Source organism: Impatiens glandulifera, unplaced genomic scaffold (genome assembly GCF_907164915.1).
Source record: "Impatiens glandulifera unplaced genomic scaffold, dImpGla2.1, whole genome shotgun sequence".
NCBI classification, from domain to species: domain Eukaryota; kingdom Viridiplantae; phylum Streptophyta; class Magnoliopsida; order Ericales; family Balsaminaceae; genus Impatiens; species Impatiens glandulifera.
Genome location: NW_025919651.1, coordinates 17,188 through 34,374, shown reverse-complemented (window position 1 = coordinate 34,374; position 17,187 = coordinate 17,188).

Sequence of the window (17,187 nt, the reverse complement as noted above, 5' to 3'; positions counted from 1 at the left end):
CTTAAATATTTAGTCTGTCATCTTTTCATTAATTAAATCATCATTTTAAATATATAAATTATTTATCATTTAAATGTTTTATAATTTGATTGTACTACTATTTAAGAGTAATTAAGTAAATAGTCATTTAAAAAAAAAATAGTATTTTAATTCTTACACCAAACCATTTTTTTTTTTATAAAAATTAAGTTTTATATTCAAATATGAAATAAGTCAAATAACAACAATTAATATGATTCGGTCTGTTTTGTCTTTGTGTGAAGTATTTAATAGTGACAGGACATATATAATTAATATGATTCGGTCTGTTTTGTCTGTGTGAAGTATTTATTGGCTTTTACTACATATTGGTTATGGAATTTTTTTTTAATAGAACATTTGAGAAAAGGAATGCGGAGAGAATAATATGTTAATATATCACTAATTAAAAAAAAATGAAATGATATAGTGTGAGAATAGAGAGAAAAGAAAGATTTTATCATCTAATTATTTTCTCAAATTTTCTTCCTCAATTATTTATCTATTTTATATTAGTGTATCTCTATTCTATAATTTCATTAGTTTATTAGTTGGTAGTATTCAAATAATTTTTTGACTTGTATTTGTTAACAGATTAAGATATAAATATAAATTTATTATTTTTTTAAAATATTAAAAAAGATTGATAAAATTTAAAAAAAGCATAACTTTATTAATAATAAATAAATTTAAAATTAATAAATCAAAATTTTAAAAACACAAATGAAGTTTAATTGCATTATATATATATATATATATATATATATAATATATATATATATATATATATATATATATATATATATATATATATATATATATATATATATATATATATATTAAAGAGATATTTTTCTTACCCCTTCCATATTTTTATCCCGCCCTCACTTCTTAATTAACTCCAAAATTATTTATGACTTTTATATATTACCTTTCTTATTTTATTTATTTTATTTATTTATTAATTTTTTTTTATTAAATGTAGTTAATTAATTAATTTTTAATATTTTTTTTAATTTTATTTATTTAATTAAAAATACAAAATATTATTATTTTTATATTACAATTATTTAAAATATATTAAATATTAAAATGTATACTAATTTAATAAATAATATTATTAATTAAAATCTTATTGAAAATATTATGTTTGACTAATTATTAATATATAATATTATTAAGTAAAACAAACTGACTAATTATTAATATATAATATTATTATTTAAAATATTATGATTAGACTAATTATTAATTATTATTTATTAGATAATTTTATTTATAAAAAAATTAAATCATTTTACTACTATTATTTTTATTAATATTTTAATATATATATATAATTAATATAATATAATATTAAATATTTATATTTTATTAAATCAAGACACGCTTTAATATTTTATCTATTTTAAACAATTATAATATAAAAATAATAATATTTTGTATTTTTAATTAAATAAATAAAATAGAAAAAATATTAAAAATTAATTTATTAATTATATTTAATGATAAAAAAACTTAATAATAAAATAAAATAAAATAAGTAAAATAAATAAGATAAAAAAGGTAAATATATAAAAATGATAGGAATAAATAAGTAATTTTAGAGTTTATTAAAGAGTGGGGCGGTGGGTGGAAATATGGGAGGGGTGGGAAAAACAATTTTATATATATATATATATATATATATATATATATATATATATATTTATTGTAGAGATATCCCCTCTTCTAGTTTAGAGACAATAAGAGGTAGATATTAACCCAAAGTTTTGGGGTAAAAGTCTGTTAGACTAGACGAACAAAAAATGATCTTTACCGACAGATATTACCGAGTGTTTTATAAAACTCTCCTTATTGATCCCGAGAGGAACAAATCTTTCGTTATTGAAAATAGATTCCGAGAGGGGTCTTAAACTTTCGGTTTTACAAATTAGTACTGAAAGTTCTACAAAAAACTTTCAGTTTTGACATTCCCAAATATTCAAAAAAATTTTAAGTGTTGGGAGTTTGGTTAATTGCGAAGGTTATTCCAAGAACTTTCGGTTTTACCTTTCCTAAAATGTGTAAATACGAATGTTTTCCATTAAACCGTCGGATTTGACTTATCCCAAAAAATTTAAAAAATATTCTAATTGGAGAATGATTAATTGCGAAGGTTATTCAAAGAACTTTCGGTTTTACCTTTTCCTGAAATTGTTAATTGCGAAGGTTTATCCTATAAACCTTCGGTTTTGACTCATCTAAAAAAGAAAAAAAAAGTTAAATCCCGTGATTCTTATTGATCCCGAGAGGGGTCTAAAAATTAAAACTCTCCTTATTGATCCCGAGAGGAACAAATCTTTCGTTATTGAAAATAGATTCCAAGAGGGGTCTAAAACTTTCGGTTTTACAAATTAGTACCGAAAGTTCTACAAAAAACTTTCGGTTTGACATTCCCAAATATTCAAAAAAATTCTAAGTGTTGGGAGTTTGGTTAATTGCGAAGGTTATTCCAAGAACTTTCGGTTTTACCTTTCCTAAAATGTTTAAATACGAAGGTTTTCCATTAAACCGTTGGATTTGACTCATCCCAAAAAATTTAAAAAATATTCTAATTGGAGAATGATTAATTGCGAAGGTTATTCAAAGAACTTTCGGTTTTACCTTTTCCTGAAATTGTTAATTGCGAAGGTTTATCCTATAAACCTTCGGTTTTGACTCATCCAAAAAAGACAAAAAAAAATTAAATCCCGTGATTCTTATTACCGAAGGTTTTTCAATAAACCTTCGGTTTTGAGAATAGTCAAAACCGAAGGTTTTTCATTAAACCTTCGGTAAATACCTTTATAAATAGAAACCCTAGCCTTCTCTTTTCCTTTCGCCTCTCTCTCCTTTCTCTCTCGCCCGCGCCACAACTGCCTCCGACGCTCCTCTTCTTCTTCTCCTTTCCAGGTTAGTTTTTTATTTGTTTTTTGTTTCTAGATTTAGATTTGTTATCATTTAGTTTATATTGTCTAGATTTATGATAGTTTAGATTATTTATTTGGTAGTTTGATTTATATTTGTTATTGTTTAGATTAGATTTACGTTAGTTTGTTAAATGTATATGATTCTGTTAGATTTTTTTAAATGAATGATATATTTTGGTTATTGTGTTTGATATATATATATATATAATGCATTTAGGATGTGTGAGTCATGGATGAGTATTCGGCGTACACCAGAGAAACTGTCTCGGCATTACCAGAATTTGCTAGCACAAACAGAAACTGCGGCACGTGAGGAAGAGATGAAAAAAATGACGCTGGAAATGGAGGAAATTCGATTGAGGGATGCGGAAAGAGGCCAAATGCTTAATGAAATTAAAGCGGACAGGGCTGAAATGGCACAAAAATTGGAGAATCTCGAACAGCAAATTGAATTGTTGAAGAGGCTGAATCAATCACCCCCTCCTCCCCCCACATCTACTAATTAATTTCTCGATTATATTGTTGATTTATTATGTAATATCGTTTTCGTTAGAATGATACATTTTGGTGTATTTAGTTTTTATAATTATGTATTATTATTATCCTTTATTTATTATATCGTCTTTATTTGATAAAATTATATAACATATAGTATCTTTTAAACCAAAAAAATATGGGTAATTTCGAAGGTTTTCAAATAAACCTTCGGTTTTGACCTTTGTTTAAAAAAAATCCGAATTGTTAAAACCGAAGGTTTATTTGAAAACCTTCGTTTTGACCCATGTTTCAAAAAAGAAAAAAATTCTAAGTGTTGGGATAAAAAACCGAAGGTTTTCAAATAAACCTTCGGTTTTGACCCTTGTTTAAAAAAATGAAAAAATTCTAAGTGTTGGGGGAGGGACAAAACCGAAGGTTTATTTGAAAACCATCGGTTTTGACCCTTGTTTTAAAAAACAGAATATTTTCTAAGTGTTGAGGAGAGACAAAACCTGAGGTTTATTTGAAAACCTTCGGTTTTGACCCTTATTTAAAAAAAACATAAAATTTTCTAAGTGTTGGGGAGGGACAATACCGAAGGTTTATTAATAAAAACCTTCGGTTTTGTCCCTTGTTTAAAAAAACGGAATATTTTCTAAGTGTTGGGGAGGGACAAAACCGAATGTTTATTTGAAAACCTTCGGTTTTGACCCTTGTTTAAAAAAAACAGAAAATTTTCTAAGTGTTGGGGAGGGACAAAACCGAAGGTTTATTTGAAAACCTTCGGTTTTGACCCTTGTTTAAAAAACAGAATATTTTCTAAATGTTGGGGAGGGTCAAAAACCGAAGGTTTTCAAATAAACCTTCGGTTTTGACCCTTGTTAAAAAAAAACAGAAAAAATTCTAAGTGTTGGGAAGGGCCAAAAACCGAAGGTTTTCAAATAAACCTTCGGTTTTGACCCTTGTTTAAAAGAACATAAAAAAATTCTAAGTGTTGGGAAGGGTCAGGACCGAGAGGTTTATTCAAAACTCTCGCAAATACCACTTGACAAATTGTTAAATTAATTGGTTTGTTACATTCCAATATAATCTCCTAACAAATATATTCAAGTGTGTGTTGTATTTTAAAAATGAATATTGTGTTTAATGTTAAAATGTTTATGATTGTGTTTGATTGTATAGAGAAGTGTATATGAATGTGTATGTGTGATTATCTTATGAATGTGTGTAATTTTTTATCATATGGATTGTGCAATATTTTAAGGATATCAAATGTGTTAAATTAATGTTGTTCAATGTCATTAGAAGGTGAAAACCAAATTAATATAAGAAATTGTAAAGTTGTAAAACCGAAAGTTATATCATTAACTTTCGGAAATTACCATAAAAACTGAAAGTTATATCAATAACTTTCGGTTTTACCCTTCCCAAAAAACATACTGTTCAAGGTCAGGACCGAGAGTTTTATCTTAAACTTTCGGTTTTGATAGCTTTTTCCGAAGGTTATTGATATAACTTTCGAAAATACCACTTGACAAATTGTTTATTTAATTGGTTTTTTACCTTCCAATATAGACTCCTTACTAATATAATCAAGTGTTTTGTTGTATTTTAAAAATTGATGTTGTGGTTAATGTTAAAATGTTTATGATTGAATTTGATTATATAGAGAAGTGTATATGTATCATATGAATCATTTGATATAGTTTGATCATATGGATTTTTTTTAATGATATCAAATGTTAAATTAATGTTTTTGTTTAATTATCATATGAATCATTTGATATAGTTTGATCATATGGATTTTTTTTAATGATATCAAATGTGTTAAATTAATGTTGTTCAATGTCATTAGAATGTGAGAAACTAATTAATTTTAAAAATTGTGAAGTAGTAAAACCGAAAATTAATGATATAACTTTCAGAAATAACCATAAAAACCGAGAGATTTACCAATAACTCTCGGTTTTATCTATTTAAATTTAATTCTAAAAATGTCAAAACCGAGAGATTTAGACACATCTCTCAGAATTTATTTGATTAAAACCGAGAGTTATATGATTATCTCTCGGAATTAATCAATTGATCAAAACCGAGAGTTATATGATTAACTTTCGGAATTAAGCAATTGATCAAAACCGAAAGTTAATCATATAACTTTCGGTAATAACCATTAAAAAAAACAAAACCCTCTTCTTTCTTTTCTTTCCCCCGTTTTCTTTTTCACCCTTTCTCTCTCCCCGCTTCTTCTTCCGCGCCGCCTCTTCCGCGCCGCCCCTTTTCAGCCGAAGACGAAGCCTTCCGATTGAAGACCGCCCGCTCTCCAGCCGAAGACGAGACTCCCGATTGAAGACCGCCCGCTTTCCAGCCGAAGACGAGCATCCCGCGGATTGAAGACCACCCGATTATCTACCTCCGCTACGCCGCCGATTGAAGCAACCTCCTCCGCGCCGCCGATTGACGACGCCACTGCCGGTGTTTGAAGACTGCCGCCGGCGACATTTGAAGGTTAATTAGTTTTTTATTTTAAGTTATATTAGTTTCATTTTAGGTTAGATTAGTTTTAGGTTAGATTAGTTTGATTTTAGGATTTTGTATGAATTGATTTATGTTAGAATTGATTTAGGTATGAATTGAATTGTATTTATGTTAGAGATTTGATTTAGGTTTGAATTGAATTGGATTTAGTTGGAATTTGTATGAATTGGATTTTAGGTTAGTATTGATTTAGGTTAGAATTGAATTGGATTTTATTGGAATTTGTATGAATTGGATTTAGTTGGAAATTGTATTAATTGGATTTTAGGTTAATATTGATTTAGGTTAGAATTGAATTGGATTTTATTGGAATTTGTATGAATTGGATTTAGTTGGAATTTGTATGAATTGGATTTTAGTTTAGTATTGATTTAGGTTAGAATTAAATTGGCTTTTTTGGAATTTGTATGAATTGAATTGAATTTTGTATGAATTGGATTTTAGGTTAGTATTGATTTAGGTTAGAATTGAATTGGATTTTCTTGGAATTTGTATGAATTGGATTTAGTTGGAATTTGTATGAATTGGATTTAGTTGGAATTTGTATGAATTTAATTTAATTTTGTATGAATTGGATTTTAGGTTAGTATTGATTTAGGTTAGAATTGAATTGGATTTTTTTGGAATTTGTATGAATTGGATTGAATTTTATATGAATTGGATTTTATGTTAGTATTGATTTAGGTTAGAATTGAATTGGATTTTTTTGGAATTTGTATGAATTGGATTGAATTTTGTATGAATTGGATTTTAGGTTAGTATTGATTTAGGTTAGAATTGAATTAGATTTTTTTGGAATTTGTATGAATTGGATTGAATTTTGTATGAATTGGATTTTAGGTTAGTATTGATTTAGGTTATTGGATTTTGTTTTTGGAATTGATTTTGAAATTTGTTTATTGGAATTGATTTTGGATTTTGTGTTTGGATTAATTATGTTGGATTATTGTTAGATTAGGTTTATATTATTGTTTGATTAATAGGTATATGTGTTTATATATATATGTTGATTTTGTTGGATTTGTTTTTTTGATTCATACTTTATTGTTTTATTAATAGGGTTTATTATTGTTCGATCTACCTACAGTTGCTCTTCTTCGTCGATCTTTTTGTGCAAGGTTAGTTATTGTTGTTTTATTATATGGTTAGGTTAGTTTAATGTTAGATTTATGTTACATTTTCATGTTAGATTTAAGTTTGAGTTATGTTTGGGTTGATTTATGTTAGATTATGTTTGATTTATGTTAGATTATGTTTGATTTATGTTAGATTAGGTTTGATTTATGTTAGATTATGTTAGATTAATTTTGAAATGTTAATTAGATTTGGTTTGAATTAGATTTGATTTTAGGTTAGAATTGTTATATGGAATGAATTGTGTATGAATAAAATTATGTTTGATTAGAATTGATTGATTTGAAATGTGTAGGAATAAAATAATGTTAGATTATATGTATGTTAGATTTAAGTTTGATTTATGTTAGGTTTTATTATTTTTTGTTTATGTGGAATTTTGGTTGGATAATGTTAGATTAGGTGGAATTTTGGTTGGATAGGTAGAGATTATGTTAGAATTATGTAATCCTAATTAATTTAGACAAAGTTAAGTAAATAATAATGTGGGTTGTTTTCCATTTTATTAGAAAGATGGAAGTACCCGATAAAAGTTGGATGACCTTACGTCGAGATCATCCAGATTACGAGGAAGGTGTTGACAAATTCCTCGAGTTTGCTGTTAGGAGTACATCCCGACAAACAGTGAAATGTCCTTGCGTGAAATGCTTGAACACGCCGTTTATGGAAATAGACGAAGTGAAGACTCACCTCATCATTTATAAAATAAATGTGCATTATGAGTACTGGTATTGTCATGGAGAAAAGAGACGTACTACTCAAGTGGTTAATAACGATGTCGATGAAGATGCCGATGACTACGATGATGATGATGATGATGACGATGATCAGTCGGAGGATGCCGTGCCGGAATTCAACGATGCGAGACCGGAGACGAATAATACAGTTAACGAAGAGGTCAATGAAGAACGTTATATGCACAATTTCATAAACGATATGTTCTCCAACGTTAATGATGTCCCGAACAACCATGAACCAGTCGAAGATGCGCATAGATTTTATAAATTGCTTGATGATTCCAAACGACCATTGTATGAAAGTGCTCGAATAACGAAATCATAAGCACTACTGAAACTACTTCACATAAAAAATGTATGTCAATGGACAAATTCTTCTTTCGATATGTTGTTGCGTCTGCTTAAAGACTACATATTACCGATTGACGCTCAATTTCCAAACTCATACTACGAAAGTAAAAAATTCATTACTGATACCAGGCTTAAGTATGACAAGATAGACGCATGTAAGAATAACTGTATGCTATTTTGGAAGGACGACAAAAATGAAGATTCTTGTAGAGTTTGCGGTCTTTCAAGATGGAAAGTCGACAAAACAAGTGGGACAGTTCGAGAGAAACAAAATGGGAAATTCATTCCAAAGAAGGTGTTGAGATATTTCCCTCTAATACCAAGACTGCAAAGACTATACATGTCCTCAAAAACGGCTCCAATGATGAGATGGCATAAAGAAGGAAGAGTTGATAGTGATACGTTGAGACATCCCGCTGATTCCTTAACCTGGAAAACGTTCGATGAAAATTATAAAGATTTTGCGTCTGAATCTCGAAACGTAAGACTGGGTTTATCAAGCGATGGGTTTCAACCATTTACGAATGGAAAAAAGTCATATAGTGTTTGGCCGGTTATTCTCGTTCCTTATAATGTGTCACCCACTACTTGCATGGATTCTAGCAATTTTATTTTATCTATGTTAATTCCGGGTCCAAAGAGTCCGGGAGATGCAATTGACATATTTCTCCAGCCATTGATCGACGAGTTGACTGAACTGTAGCAAACTGGTGTGAGAACGTTTGATGCACACACCTCGTAATACTTTAACATGCGAGCGACGTTGTTGTGGACCATTAACGACTTTCCCTCATACGCGAATTTATCAGGCTAGAGTACGAAAGGTAAATTTGCTTGTCCTTGTTGTAACAACGACACAGTATCTCTTCGATTGGTTCATGGTTCAAAACAATGTTACATGGGTCATAGACGCTTCCTTCCACCAAAGCACAAATACAGAAGGGATAAAGAGTCGTTTGTTGGTCGAACTAATTATAGAGAGCCCCCTAGATTGTTAACGGGTCAAGAAAGTTACGAGCAAGCACGAGACCTAGAAGACATAATTCTTAGTACGGATCTGAGCAAGAAAACCAAGATATATCATGAAACGCGGGGAGACAATTGGAACAAATTGAGCATTTTCTTCCGTTTGCCTTATTGGAAATCATTATTATTGAAACATAATTTGGATGCGATGCATATTGAGAAAAATATTTGTGATAGCGTGTTGGGAACAATAATGAATGTGAAAGAGAAGACTAAGGATGGTCCTAAAGCCCGTAAAGACTTACAACTGTTAGGCATAAAATCATGGTTACATCCTATAAATGATGAAGGAGTGGTTCATTATCTAGAAGCGTCTTTCACTTTGACATCCGATAATAAAAAACGTCTTTGGAAATTCTTGAAAGATCTCAAGTTGCCTGATGGTTTTTGATCAAATATTAGTGGTTGTGTAAATTTGGAAGGGAAAAAGATTTCGGGATTAAAGAGTCATGATTGTCACATTTTGTTGGAATATCTTATTCCTTTAGCAACCCGTGGATTACTTCCAGATAATGTGTATGATGCGTTAGTAAATTTGTCTCGGTTCTTTCGGTTTTTGTGTTTCAAAGAGTTGAATCAAGCGGACCTCGAACAATTGTACATGGATATTACATTGACACTTTACAAATTTGAAATGATTTTTCCGCCGTCAATCTTCGACATCATGATGCATCTCCTGGTTCACTTGTCATTTGAGGCTTTGCTTGGGGGACCTGTTCAGTATCGATGGATGTATCCGTTTGAAAATTACATGGGTACAATGAAAAGAAATTTGCGGAACAATAACCACCCAGAATCCTCTATAAGAGAGAACTATCTTGTAAATGAGAGTATTAGTTTATGTGTCGGGTATATGGAGGAAGAAGAGCAAGAAAATGCACAAACTGAAATCTCGGGCATTTCTATATTTTCATCGTTGGAAGACCTATCTAACGGAAAAAATATACAACTTGGATTATATCGATCGAGTGACAGCTCATTCATACATTTTGAAAAATTGCCCCGAAGCAGAACTTTTTTACATGTAAGATTCTATGCTGCTGTTATTAATTAGCATTAAAGAGTGTGTTATTTAATATTCGATCTATTTGTAGAGATTACATGCAGTATTACAATAACAACGAGTCTCGTGGAGAAATGTTTGCCGCATATTTCAAGCATAGAGTGAGTTAATTATAAACCATATATCCTAACTCTTTATATTTATTTTAACAACTACATTTCGGGTATATGTATGTATAGGATGCTCAATTAACCGAATTTAACGACATATCAAGAGACCTCAAGATCTTAGGAGAAGGTTCAAGTATGTACTCGTCTATGTATGTTTGGTGTAAAGTAAACGGATACAAATTCTGTACAGAAAAACACGACGAAGGTTTGACCACTCAAAATAGTGGGGTGGTTGTTGAAGGGTTCAATGGGTCTGAAACTAAGTCATACTACGGAGTTTTAACGGATATAATCGAAGTGCAATACTTTTCTCACAAACGAGTTGTTTTATTCAAGTGTAAGTGGTTTAATACACACTCGGGGAACTAGGAGTGAAAGTGGATAAATATGGCTTCGTAAGTATAAATGTAAACCGAATTTTAAAAACTCAAAGTCAAGACCCGTATATATTGGCGAGTCAAGCAAAACAAGTATTCTACGCCCCTGATATGTCAGCCCGACCCGGTTGGAAGATTGTGACAAAAATAAAACTGCGGTTACAAATATATAGTTCAGAATAATTAATTAGGTAGATTATGTTTTTTACTTTATATTAATTCTTATTACTACTTTATTTCAATTATTCGCTCATTTATTAATGGTATGCATTAAGAATGTCTAAAGGTAGTAAAGAACATTGGTGGAGTATGAGGAAAACACCCAGAAAACTCTCTAAGCCATACCAGAACCTCATTGCACAATCAGAAAAATTAAGGCTCCGAGAATCGTCTTCTAGAGATCCACCACCTATTGATGTGGTCCCGATAGCTACTGCTCCCCCAGCAGACGAGGATGTTGATGCTTCTGAGGCAGAAGAGTTTGTAGAGAGTACGTTTGCTGATATGGGGGATGACGATGATGAGGCTGACGACGAGGGTCACGAGGAGCCTCGGGAGGAGGATGAAGAGGAGGAGCATGGATCCACTACCGACCCATCATCGACAGGTAACTTGTTTACAATTAGTTATAGTTTGAATTGATTCACATATCTGATTATGAATTTGATATTTTTGAAGAATCTTGTGCCCGCAAGAGACGGGGGAAAAACAAGAATATTGCGTTATCTAAGAGATCAGCGGGGACAAGGATTCCTCTAACTTTTAGAGAGGTAGATGGGAGGCCCGGCGGTGTTGACGAGGGAAGAACAAGGTGGTCTAGACATGTGGGGTCGGTTGTGCGGGATCTCTCAGCCGTCTCGCACCGTCTTTTGAAGTGGAAGACATTAAGTGTTGACCAATTGGATTACATTTGGACTGCTGTGAAGGTAAAGATTAATTAATTATACATTAATTATTCAATAATTATTTAAAACATTTGAATGTTTTTATTTTCAGGATCCGTTCGAGGCTACTAATGGTCCTATTTATTCTTTTCGAAAGACCGGAATGGGACACGTCAGACAAATATGGGATAGATGGCGCTCGGATTTGTACAAGGAATATATCCGCGTCCATAAAGGAGACGAGGCCGCGATACTTTCCAATCCTCCACCAGACTACGATCGAGATGATTGGGAGTTTGTGTGTCGCAACCATTTCTTTACGGACAAATTTAAGGTACGGTTTTATAATTCAAATAAAATATGATATTAGTTATTCTAACTTCAATTTGTTTATTTGAAATTCAGAAAAATAGTAGCACAAATATAGCTAACAGAAAGAAGCTGAAATTCCCGCATCATACGGGAAGTAGACCGTTTGCTCAAATTGAAGAAGAGTTGGTAAGTACATTATTTGTAATAACTGAATATAAAGATTATTATGAATTATATAAATTTTTTATTTCAACAGGCGATTGAAATGGGACGGGCTGCATCTGTCGTTGAGGTGTTCAAGAGGACCCGTACCCCAAAACCGACAAAAGAAAACCCAACTCCCGTCCCGGACGAACGCGTGCAAGAGAAAATTGTAAGTGAATTGAATTTAAATAAATTACTTATAACTAGTTTATAAATTATTATATAATTGACAAATTATTTCAAATGTGCAGGTTGAGATGGAGGAAGTTCTAAGTAACGAACCGGAAATATCAGACTTTGAGTTGACGGAGAGAGTATTCGGACGCCAAAAGCATGGGGGAGTATTCGGTATGGGATCAGGCGTCCGACCCACACACTTTCGTGAGGATCTCCGAAGTTCTAACAATTCTCAACGAGCCACTGATCGATTGTTTGAGGAGAATCAAAGAATGGCGATGGAACTTGAGGAATTGAAGAAAAGGGATGAAGAAAATCTCAAACGATTAATCAAATACAAGCGGAAAAGGTAGAATTGATTTCAAGAATGGATAGGGAAAGTGCAAAACAAGAGAAGGAAAGGTTAGAATTGAATGCAATATTAGAGAGTTTTGAAATGTTTATGCGGCAATATCAACCACCCCCTCCCCCCACCAGCTAATTCTAAGACGTTTCGACTATACAAATTGATTGAATAGGTTTAATGGTTAATGTAAAACATGTTGTTGGGATGATTGATTTGAGAATTTTGGAATGATCATTTTGTTTTATGAATTGATTGGTTTGGCTGAACAGGTTTAGGTTTCTGTTTCGGTTTCGGTTGAGCACAAAACAATAGGGCTATTTTGTAAATTTTGTAGGAAAAAACCGAAAGTTAAATGGAATCTCTCGGTTTTTCTTCGAAGGGAAAAACCGAAGGTTAATTGCATATCTTTCGGTTTTTCTTCAAAGGGAAAAACCTAAGGTTAATAGCATATCTTTCGGTTTTTCTTCAAAGGGAAAACCGAAGGTTAATTGCATATCTTTCGGTTTTTCTTCAAATGGAAAACCGAAGGTTAATTGTATATCTTTCGGTTTTTCTTCAAAGGGAAAAACCGAAGGTTAATTGCATATCTTTCGGGTTTTTTTCAAATGGAAAAACCGAAGGTTAATTGCATATCTTTCGGTTTTTCTTCAAAGGAAAACCGAAGGTTAATTCAATAACTCTCGGTTTTTCTTCAAAGGAAAAACCGAAGGTTAATTCAATAACTCTCGGTTTTCTCCTTTGAAGAAAAACTGAGAGTTGTATGGAAAACTTTCGGTTTTTCTCTCGGCTATCTAAACCGAAAACTCTAGGATATCTTTCGGTAAACGCACAATTATTTTTAACGACATAGTCAATACTGAGGGATGGCGAGAGTTACCTTAACTCTCGGAATTTGGTCTATACCGAAAGTTATAGGGTCAAAACCGAGAGTTTTGACTCTCGGTTTTGACCCCTTTTTCACCAGTGATTCTATCTCCTCTCTCTGATCTCGAGTTATCATATGACAACTTAACAGATGCATTCGTCAATGATAGATGGCCCAGATGCACTCGCTGGTGTCGGATGGCCTAGATGTACTCGCCGGTGTCGGATGGCCCAGAAGCACTCGCTAGTGTTGAATGGCCTAGATGCACTCGCCGGTGTCGGATGGCCTTGATGCACACGCCGGTGCTGATGGCTCAGATGCATTCACCGGTGTCAGATGACCTAAAAGCACACACCGATGTCGGATGGCCCAAAAGCACACGCCGGTGCTGAATGGCCCAGATGTACTCGCTGGTGTTGGATGGCCCAGAAGCACTCGCTAGTGTTGGATGGCCCAGATGCAGTCGCAGGTGTCGGATGGCCCAGAAGCACTCGCTAGTGTTGGATGGCCCAGATGCACTCGCCGGTGTCAGATGGCCCAGAAGCACTTGTTGGTGTCGGATGGCCTAGATGATCTACTATATCTCTCTTCTAGATTTAGAGTTGTCTCTAAAACAACTTAACGACTCCTTTATTGACCCCAAGTATTCAAGTCGACTTAATAAGTCTCCACCTTGACTTGAATACTCCCATTGCAGTAAATCATTGTGCAACTTCAGAACCGAATACAGTATCGTCATAGGTGAATGGTTCTGACGTATTCACCTCCTCCAGAATGGCAATCTCAACGGTTGTTCTGCTTCTACCGATAACTTCAGTAACCCCATAAGCCCTGTCGTTTTTGTAGAGCCCGTATCTTGAACTTCCAGAATGACAATCTCAATTGTTGTCCTACTTCTACCGATAACTTCAGTAAGCCATATCGTTGTAGTAGAGCCCGCATCTTGATCTGCCATATTATCTTCTCCTCTAGAATGACAATCCCAATGGTTGTTTTTGCTCCTGTTGACAACTTCAGCGACCCCCATAAGCCTTGTTGTTTCAGTGAAACCCGTATCTTCATTTGTCACAATATCCTTCTCCTCTAGATTGACAATCTCAACGGTTGTTATGCTCCTACCAATAACTACAACAACACCATAAGCCTTGTTTTAGTAGAGCGCGTATCTTGATCTGCCACATTATCTTCTCCTCCGGAATGACAATATCAATGGTTATTTATGCTCTTATTGACAACTTCAGCGACCTCCATAAGCCCTGTTGTTTCAGCAAAGCTCGCATCTTGATTTTCTACATTGTCTTCTCCTCCTAAACTTGTCGTCTTGATTCTTACTACTGTCGTCTCAATTGACAAAAACAAACAATCGAATAACCTGAAGCTCTGATACCAATTTATTATAACGGAACGCGTGAGATGACGTAAGCAATAAATAACAACACAAATTTTAACGTGGTTCACCAAGATAAAACTTGTCTACGTCCAAAAGAAAGAGAGAATCTTATTAGGAGATCTGAACAAAGATTACAACCGTATAAACTAGGGTTATGACACGAGTTTATATAACACTCGGTCCCCCGAAACCCTAACAGTTACAGAACTGGAACGGGAAACGATGCTCTCAAGGCAGAGACTTTAACTTTCTAAAGTGCCCGACCGCACCTTTAAATAGTCTTCAACTAGGTCAACACAATATTTGGCAAATAATCTCCAAAATATTATCACAATACTTTCCTAATTTTATTACCATAATAAAAGATCATATTTCCTTTTGTATTAATCTTATTTACTTAAATCAAGATTACACACCAAAAAGATATACTTTCCTTTTGTTCAATATTCTCTTTTCTTGCATCATCAATTCAAGACATCTCAACAAAGCTTTTTAGCATATTTAGATAATAACTTTTTGTAAAAGAGTAAGCTTTTTAGTTTGGATATCTTGCTGTATAAGAGTGCTGTATATAATATTACTCATTTTAAAATATATTTCCGTTCTAGAAACAAATACTTCTCCCATTAATTAGAACAGGAATTGACAAGATATTATATTTTTATTTTATATTTGATTTAAAAGTAATATAAATTGATCTAATCTACTTAATAATTAAGTAATTGGAGAACACATTCTTATGAAAAAAAATTGTTGCGAATGAATTACAATAATGTAATTATAGTATTTTTTATACTACACAAATCTTAGTACAAGGGTTTGAATAGCCTTGATTGATTATTAAAAAATATATATATTAATTTTTTTTATATATAATTTGATATATAATTTTGATATAAGGAAATATGATTAATATAAAACAAAATTCGATATTTTGTTATGTTAATACAACTAATAAAATATTGTGATAATATTTTGGAGACTCTTTGCTAAGATATTGATGTAGTCATAGTTAATGCTTATTTAAATGTATTGTCGGACACTTTAGAAAGTCGAAATATTTTCCTTGAGAGCATGATTTCAGTCTAAATTTTGTATCTGTTAGATTTTCAGGGGACCAAGTGTTATATAAATTCGTGTCATAACTCTAGTCTTTCATGATTTAATTTTTGTTCTGATCTCCTCAATAATATTCTCTCTTTTTGTTAGACGTAATCAAGTTTTATCTCGAGGAACCACATTAATTTTGTGTTATTTTTATTTTTTACTATGTCTATGTATTTTCGTTACAACAAACTGGTTTTAGAGCAAAATGAAATTCGATTGTTTGGTTTTATTGAGATGGAAGCATTAAACATTAAGATAGACAAATTTATGGGGAGAAACATATTCAATTTATGGTGAATCAAAATACGGGCTCTACTAAAATAATTGGGCTTATGTGTTCGCTGAAGTTGTCGTCTTAAGCATAAATAATCATTGAGATGGTTATTCTCGAATAGCAGTATGACAAATCAAGATGTGGCTCTGCCAAAATAACAGGACTTTTATGAGGTTACTAAAGTTGTCGTCATGAGCATAAATAACCGTTAAAATGATCATTATCGAGGAGCAGTATGACAAATCAAGATGTTGGCTCTACTGAAATAGTAGAGCTTATGAGGGACGTCGTTGAAGTTTCCGGTAAGAGTAAGAACAATCGTTGCGATGACAATTCTAAGGAGAAGGCACATTCAACGATATGTTATGTCTTCCAGATAATGTCATCATCAAGGTCTTATAAGAGAAGACTAATAAATTTTGGACATCATAGAGTATTCAAGTCAAGGTGGATATTTTTTAGTAGACTTGAATATTTAGGTTCACAAAGAAGCTATTAAGTTGTCTTGGAGACAACTTTAAATCTAGAAAAGAGAGACGATAAAACATATTGGTCATCTCCAGCATTGACGTATGCATCTAGGTCATTCTGCATTGAAGAATATATTTGGGTCATCCGACATTGACGAATGCATCTATTATTGACGAATGCATCTATGTCATTTAGAATCGATGAATGCATCTAGACCATCTAGCATCGACGAATGCATATGGGCAATCCGACATCGACGAATGCATATGGTTCATCCAACATGGACGAATATATCTAGGTCATCTGACATTGACGAATGCATTTGGGCCATTCGACATCGACGAATACCTCTGGACCATTTGACATTGACTAATG